Source organism: Phoenix dactylifera, chromosome 13 (genome assembly GCF_051530095.1).
Source record: "Phoenix dactylifera cultivar Ajwa chromosome 13, Ajwa_hap1_PhDact_Kaust_v1.1, whole genome shotgun sequence".
Taxonomy (NCBI): Eukaryota; Viridiplantae; Streptophyta; class Magnoliopsida; order Arecales; family Arecaceae; genus Phoenix; species Phoenix dactylifera.
Window position 1 is genome coordinate 4,497,562 of NC_143202.1, and position 8,799 is coordinate 4,506,360.

Sequence of the window (8,799 nt, forward strand, 5' to 3'; positions counted from 1 at the left end):
ACAAGAGAGAGGACTTTCTTCAGCCAAAAGGTTACACATAAGAAATCTTGTAGGTATTTGACTTGAAGAATGCAGAATGATTCGGTAATTTTAAATACCTCTCTCATAAATTAGCTGAGCAAAGTCATTAACTTAAATCTTACTATGGCATGGATAAAATCTTTAATTATTAACTCCTTGATATCATGTCTATATATGTATTCATTGACTTATGCTTTCAGAAATTGATTCATGGTTTGCTTAAATTAAAATGCTCCTTTGCCTATATCATAACCATGAAATACACAAGTATATGCTTAAAATGCTGATTTAAATTAACTTGTGAGAAGCTATGAATCCTTGAGTAAAATGAAAATGTTGTTTGCATGATATACCTCTATATAATACATGAGATTATTTCTTTATTCTGATCCTTCATCTTAAGAAAAAGCAAAACAAGTATAATATATTTGGCACATTTATGAGACTTGTGAAAGGGATAAAATCCGTAATTAATTACACCTAAACAGGGAGAGTTTGAAGTGAACATTTTAACCTTTCTATATTGCTCATCATAAGGATGGTGCCAATGGAGAGGCTAGTGGTAGTACCCAGCACTATTTGACCCAACTATTCGGTGTAGGGTATATTAGGGACGGCACAAGAGGGAGGCTAGTGGTAGTACCTCGTGCCCCTTCCAACTCCACCGGATAGGGAGCAAATAGAGTATAGAGCATAAGAAAGTAAAAATGAAAAACAAAGTAAGTGAAAGTATATAAAAAGAATCAAGTCAAATTTTTAATCACTTGAAAACACACTTTAAGGATGAAATCAATGCAAGAGTATGTTTAAATAGGGGGAGTTTATTTGAAAAGAATTGATTTTGATCATTGACATGCTTGTTATTTTAATGCATGACTTAACACATAATATATTTTGCATGTGGCATGATGTCTTAAATTATGGGTTCTCAATATTTTGTAATGCTCTATGCTTGGACAATTTGATTGAATGTTTGGAATACTGCATAAAATTATTTTTGGGTATTATTGAAAAGAAATTTCAGATTTGTCGTTCACAATCATCTTTAAAAACTGAAAGTTGAATAAATTTGTAAAAAGGAGAAGAGAAAGATATCTCTATTTAGGCAAAATGAATTGATACATAACTTTGATACATAATATCCTAATACTTGTTAAAATATCCTCCATTTTGTATCAAAACTCAATATTAAATATAAAGATTCTGAAAGTGCTCTAATGTTATTGAAATATGTGTTTTCAATCTTAGTGATTTAAGATGAGCTTCAATGTGAAAGATACATATCTCAAATCATGATTTAAAAGCCTCTATTGAAAATCTTTATAAAATTCAGAATCTGATTTTGTATAAAAGCTTAAACTCAATATGATTCCTAGATAAAAACTACAGTTTAAGAAAAATAGAATAATTCTGATGCCTTGATTGTTTGCCCCGATACGCATCTGAAACATATCATTTCTTATCCTTACAGTGTACCAATATTGGTCCAAATGATGTGTCTTTCGATGATCTTGATTGCAAACAAAAATTTCTAAATATATAATTTTATTTTGATATTAAAAAGGGATTTATTGTGTTTCATGTATACATTGCTGAAAAACTGTGATTAAATAATTGAGTTCTATAAATCTATATACCTCAATGATCATCTATATGTTTTTCTCTCCTACATTCTTCAAGACTTCCATCAGAATATATATAGAGTGAATGATCTTAAAGCTAGAAATATTTCAGCTCACTCAAATAATTCTAAAAGAAAGAAAATGTAAATGCTTTTGAAAGAAACTGAGCTTAAAATGAATCATTTTCTGTTTAACATTTCTATACATTTTCTCTAAGATTAAGAGAAAGCATAACTTGTTCTTGAAGGATTAGAAAGAGTAATTGCCACAAATTTTGAATAATACTAGATTACTCTACATTCTCGATATCATAGAATTTCAGTCTTATTCACATTTATCATTAAAATCTGAAATTCAACAATAGAAAAGAATGATTAAAGAAGAATGCATCTTTTGAGGGGGAGCTTTAGATATTCAGTATCTTTTTATGGATTGATTTTAATGAACCTCCTTATATTGCAAGACTTGCTTTAATTATATAATGAGTTTAAACCTTGAGATGAGTTCTATAAAGGTTGTCTTATCTCAAACATTGAGTCTTATGAAAATAAGATGAAACTTATAGAAAATATATTTTTTTTGAGATTGACAATTTTACTGAACATTATCTTCAAATTCTAAACTCTTAAATGGAATGATCAATTGAGGGGGAGAAAGAAAATCTCAGAAGGAGAGATCTTATGGAACTTGATCGCATAAATCTATAACTAAAGGAGAGAGAAAGCATCTAAATGAAAAGTGATCCTAATGCTCTCCAAAATGTATCATCTGAAATTTAAATATACAAATCTTTATGATACACCTTGAGGCTTGTTATTTGGTTAATATATCTTATGCATAAATCATGAACCAAATTGCATTTCAAACAGTTGATCTTAAGAGCCTCTAACTTAATGAAAAAGGGGGAGAATTATGTGTTGAATTTGCTTGAGTATCTTTTAGAAAATATATTTTGAAATTCACTAATGAGTCCTAATTGGCTTGCTCTTTAGAACTTCAAATTTTATGCCAATTCATATTTTTATGTATCAAATTGTGCTTATTTTCTAAAGAAATAAAAGAAAGTCTTTAAATGAGCTCTAAGATGTATCAAAAATTGCATATTTTGGTATTTGTGCCCCAATGTTCTTATTATCATAAAAGAACTTTGAAGTCATTAAGAATTAATGATCCAACATGATGATATGTTTTTCAAGTATATGAGTTTTGCACTTATACTCTGAAAATTAATTAAATTGCTCTCATGTTGATAAAATACTTAATATATTGGGCAAAAGATCTTAAATGAACGAGCTTTCATACTTATTATTGAAGAGAGGTTAGATTTCCATTCGTGCTTTCTTTGAATATCATTCGTGGTACTTCTTGAATTAACTTAAGAAAGATTCCATCTACACTTGAGTTGAAAACTATCCTTGGAATCGCATTCGATGTGTTCTGCTCTGAAATTATCTTAATTGGCTCTGATCTATGCTCATTAATCTTATTCTAATATTATTGCCTTGAGTTATATGATTCATATCCTTGCAATAATTTGACATGCAAATCAGAGTACAATAAGAAAAAGAAATATTTGAGTAGTCTTATCTTTGTGCTTAATGTTTCACTATCTTTTTGATGTTGTCAAAAAGGGGAAGAAATACCTAACTATATGTTCATAATGCTTTATATTCTGTATATTCTGAATTGAATACAAACCAGCTTAAATTTAGATATGTTGATTATGTTAAGCTGATTAAATCTAAAGCATTATCATGAAGTATGTTTTAAATATATATGTTTTCTACTTCATGCAACTTAGCTATGCACTACTTCTAGAACACAATATATTTTATATTGCATATACTCCAAGTTTTGTCATCATCAAAAAGGGGGAGACTGATGACCCAAAGATTGATTTAAAGATTGATTTTGATGATCACAAAACCTTGAAGTATAAATACTAATGTTTGTGTTGCAAGGAGAAAGATACTTATTTTGCAAGGAACATAGCAAGTTGGAAGAACACAAGAAGGCCTCCAAAGCTCTCAAGAAAAGTTGGAAGAAAGTTACACTTCATTGGCCCAAGTTTCAAGTTCAAAGGACTCAAGTTGGAAGAGCAAATTCAAAGAAAAATCCAAAAGAATAGTCCTCGAGTCGACTCCTGGATAGTACGAGTCGACTCCAGGGAGTAACAAGGCAGAAACACAGAGAAGCTATTTTGGACCCTGAGAGCCGAGTCAACTCCTAAGGAACTCGAGTCGACTCCGATGGTTGGCAGGTCGACTCCAAAGGAAGCTAGAGTCGACTCCCAGAGGAAAACAAGCAAAAAGTCAGAGAGCCAATTTCAGACACTGAGAGCCGAGTCGACTCCCGCAAAATCCGAGTCGACTCCGAGGTAGCGCAACCCCAAAGACAGAAGACGGCATTTTCGTCTCTGAGAGGCGAGTCGACTCCAAGACAGTTCGAGTCGACTCCAAGGCAGCGCGACCCCAAAAGACAGAAGACTGTTTTTTGGATACTGAGGGCCGAGTCGACTCCGAGACAGTTCGAGTCGACTCCGAGACAGCACGAGCCAAAAGACAGAAGCTCGGGAGTTCGGACTCTGAGCACCGAGTCGACTCCCAGAATTTCCGAGTCGACTCGAGTAAGCAAAGTTGAAAAATGCATCCATGGATTCCTTGGAATGAGCCGACTCCAAAAGTGCAAGGTCAGCTCCAGATTTTGGCGAGTCGACTCCGGGTTAAGTCGAGTCGACTCCCAGTCGAGAAGACCGCTTTAATTCAAATCTGGAACAGTTGCCGAGCCGACTCCAGAAAAGCATGAGTCGACTCCTGCTACAGTCGAGTCGACTCCAGATCGCGCGAGTCGACTCCGATCCCAACGGAAACTTTGTCAGGAGTTGCAGACTGTGGACAACGGCTCTATTTTTGTCTCTAACGGCTAGATTTCTGGTTCCACGACATGTAAAGCTATAAAATCAAGAGGAGAGCTAGGGGAGACAGTATGGAAATGGGAGAGAACATTTAGGAAAGAGATTTCAAAGCGATTACAAGGGAAATCTCCCATAAGCACAAAAGGGCCATCCAAAGCGAAACAGAGAGAAGAAGAGCATCCAAGTGAATCCCAAAGCTTCCTCTCCATCCGTGTGCTGCCTCGGTGATCCTCTGCTTCGTGCCAAATCAGAAGAGGGTCAAGTAAAGAAGAAGCCGAGCTCCTTCATCTTCAAAACTCGTTTAAGGGCTTCTCTTTACTCTATTTGTTTATATTGTTATATTTGCTTGTTTAAGAAGCTTTGATTTGTTTTAAATCTTTGTTTTAATATCTTGTAACTTGATTCAATCAAGGGATTGAATCAAGGGGTTAAGGTTTGTTGGTGAGCCAAAGGGGAAAACCAACGGTGTTAGGTTGTGGTTGGTGAGCCTTTGGAAAAACCAACTGGGTTGATTGTGAACCCGAAAAACAATCGTTGTAAGGTTGTGGTTGGTGAGCCTGTGGGAAAACCAACTGGGTTTGATTGTGAACCCGAGAAAATAATCGGTTGGTTCTAGTCGGTGAGCCTGTGAAAACCGACCGAGTTCGTTGTTATCTCGCAAAACAACAAGTTGGGTTGTGAGCTTGTAAAACAACCGGCTGTAATCTGTAGAATTATAGTGAAATTCCCAAGAGGTCTTGGGGAGTGGATGTAGGTGCTGGGGTGCACCGAACCACTATATGTTTGTTGTATTTGTGATGCTTTTTGTCATTGTCTATCTTGCTCACTTACTTACCTAGATAAATTGCCTGCTTAACTCTTATCCGCGCATCCTTTAGTTGCAAGCATATTCAATTTACTTAATCAAGTCTCATTCGATAAATCAACCTATTGCTAAGTTTAAATTCCACTGTGCAACTATACAACTTAGCGTAATTAATTGAAAAGTGTTAGAAGTAGCTTAAAAGTTTTAAAAGACCCAATTCACCCCCCCTCTTGGGTTGTATCTACTGGGCAACAAAGCAACTTGAGGATTTCTGCCTTAACCACATACCTCATCATAGGATTCAACCTGCGTTGCATTTATCTTGTGGTTTTAGCATTGTCCTCCAAATATATTCGGTGCATACAAATTAAGGGGCTAATCCCCTTCAAGTCAGCAATAGACCATCCTAGGGCTCCTTTATGATTCTTTAGAACACCAAGTAATTTTCTTTCTTGGTCATGATCAAGATCAGACGAGATGATTATAGGAAAAGTATCCTCGGATCCAAGAAAGACATACTTGAGTTCCTTCGGTAAGGGTTTCAACTCGAGCTTAGGTGCTTGTTCATGGGATGGTACTATTTTTGCCTCTTGAGGTGGCAGCTGCTCAAAATCTTCTACTTTTGGCCTCCACCCATTGATTATCATGTCATTCGAACAATCCACATTAGGTATGACCAACAAATCATCTTCATCAGTGCCATTAGAACACCAAATGCTTCAGCTAACAAATATTTCTCTGCAATAGTTTCAACCCAATCAACCTCCTTACTCTCTTCAGGATCGTTGGGTTACTTGCAACATTAAAAATATTCAGTTTTAAGGTCATGTTACTAAAGAAAAGCTTCATGACATCATTTCTACAATTAATCAATGCATTAGAAGTTGTAAGAAATGGACGTCCTACAATGACCGAAATTTGAGACTATGAGTTTGAAGCCGGATGTGTGTCCAATACGATAAAATCGACAGAAAACTAGAACTTGTCTACTTGGACCAATACATCCTCGATAATCCCCTCGGAATCTTGATTGACCTGTCAGCTAATTGCAAAGTGACGGAGGTTGGCTTCAACTCACCTAAACCAAGTTGCTCATATACAGAATATGGCAACAAATTCACACTCATCCCTAAATCTAACAATGCTCGCTCTATCCTAAAGTTGCCTATGATGCATAAGATGGTTGGGCAACCTGAATCCTTATATTTAGAGAGAATATTGTGCTGCAAAATAGCACTCACATTTTTAATTAAAAATGCCTTCTTCTTAACATTTAATCCGCGCTTGACAGTACACAAGTTCTTCAAAAATTTGGCGTATGAGGGTACTTGTTTGATTGCATCAAGAAGAGGTATGTTGATCTTTACCTGCTTAAAAAGCTCAAAAATTTTAGAATTTGGTTCAAGCTTTTGCAACGGCCTTAACCGTTGTGGAAAAGGTGGGGCAAAGGGCATTCGACTTTCTCGGTAGAAGTTGGGACCTCAACTTTTTTTTTTTGTCCTTTTCATCAGCTTTGGGCACATCAGAATTAGAAGTGACTTGCGGTCTCAGTGGGACAGTCTGATCAATGACTTTTCCATTACACAAAGTCATGATGCTTTTTGCATGCTCTGTATGCGAACTAGAAGGAGCCGTATTATTGCTACCATACACTTGTGGGTTAGGTTGGGGTTGAGCTGTAAACTTACCCTTTTTCTGAGTACTTAGGACGGTAGTCAACATTGATAATTGGTTCCTTATATCTTCAAAATTTCGAGTATTTTGAGCATTGATATTGGCTTGACCTTGTAGAAAAGATTGTATAGATTGCAAGGTATCCTCGATACTCGACTTCTGAGAGGGCGGTGATGTAAAAGTAGGATGTGCAGGTGAAGAAGCTGGATGGTATGACTGTTGAGGATGATTATTTTTTCACCTAAAATTTGGATGATTCTTCCAACTAGAGTTATAGGTATTCGTGAATGGATCATTATAAGACTTATGGTAGGAGTTCATAGCATTTGCTTGATCGTGCAATACTTCCTTGAATGCCGGTATGGTTGGGCAATCTGTGGTGGTATGACCAGACATGTTGCAGATCCCACAACACTCGTTTCTGAGCTCTATGGTCTTGACAGGCTCAACTTTCCTAAGTTCAACTTCTTCTATCTTCCTAGTGAGGACTGTCATTTTAGCATGAAGATCATCCTCAATTCTGAAGTTGTAAAGGCCACTATGTACAGAGCTAGTAGGCTTGAGCAAAGACTTATTGTTTCTATTCTCATTATCCCAAAGTTGGACAGTCTCAGCAAAGGAATCCAAATACTCCCATGCCTCATCAGGTTGTTTTTCTAAAAATCTACCATTGCACATGGTGTCTGCAAATTATTTCAACTGTGAAGATAAACCTTCATAGAAAAAGCTAATAATTCTTCAAGTTTCGAACCCATGATGAGGGCATGAGAGAAGAAGGTCTTAAATCTCTCCCAACATTCATAAAAAGTTTCATTATCTTTTTGTTGGAAATTGCTGATATGCCTTTTTAGAAAGTTGGTCCTTTGTGCGGGAAAGAACATTTTCAAAAATTCTCTCTGCATATCTTGCTAAGTTCTTATTGATGTAGGTCGCAAGAAGTATAGCCATGTTTTGGCCTTATCCTTTAGAAAGAAAGGGAACAACGTCAGCTTGAGGACATCCTCGGTGATGTTCGACACTCTAAATATAATGCTCAATTCTTTAAAGTCTTTCAGATGAAGGTAATGACTCTCAGACTCTAATTCTTAAAATTTTGGTAGCAATTGAATTACCCCTGGTTTGATGTCAAAATATCCTATATTATCAGAAAAAATCATGCATGAAGGCTGACTAGTCCTAGTGGGTTGTAAGTATTGTCTCAAAGTCATAACAGGAGATTCATGTTCTCGATCACGGTGACTTCCTGCATCTTCATTTAAATCAGCCATCTCACAAGGTGTGAGAAACTGCGAAGGAATCTCAAGATTGTGTCCCATGAAATTGTTACAAAATGAACGACTTAATCGATCGGTGTCGTCCCTATTTCACTTTAGCATACTATTTTTTTATTATTTTTATTTTATTTTATTTTATTTATTTATTTTATTATTATTATTTTATTATTATTATTATTCTAAAAAGCTGAAACTTACCTAAACTAAATCTCTAATTAAATCTGAAAGTACACTAACAATTCAACCGCCCTCCGGCAACGGCGCCAAAAACTTGATGCATTTGCAAAACTACTCTCCCAAGTGCAGGAGAATCGCACAAGTAGTATAACTCGGAAGTCCGAGGTCAATTCTTCAGGGAGTGGTCTATGTTTTATTAGCATAATTTCAGATGTAATTTCATATGGTTTTTAGGAATTGAAAGCAGAGAATAATAAGTAATTAAATAAAGTTTGAGAATATGGAGAAGGCTAGGGATCCAGAATTCCCCTT

General features: G+C 35.8%; 1 non-coding gene across 1 annotated transcript; it reads left to right on the plus strand.

Moving 5' to 3' along the window:
- Positions 1-7,784: 7,784 nt before the first annotated feature.
- Positions 7,785-7,892, plus strand: LOC113461147 (small nucleolar RNA R71). Its single transcript, XR_003383213.2, has one exon. It is a non-coding gene; the product is annotated as a small nucleolar RNA R71 (small nucleolar RNA).
- The last annotated feature ends 907 nt before the right edge of the window (positions 7,893-8,799 follow it).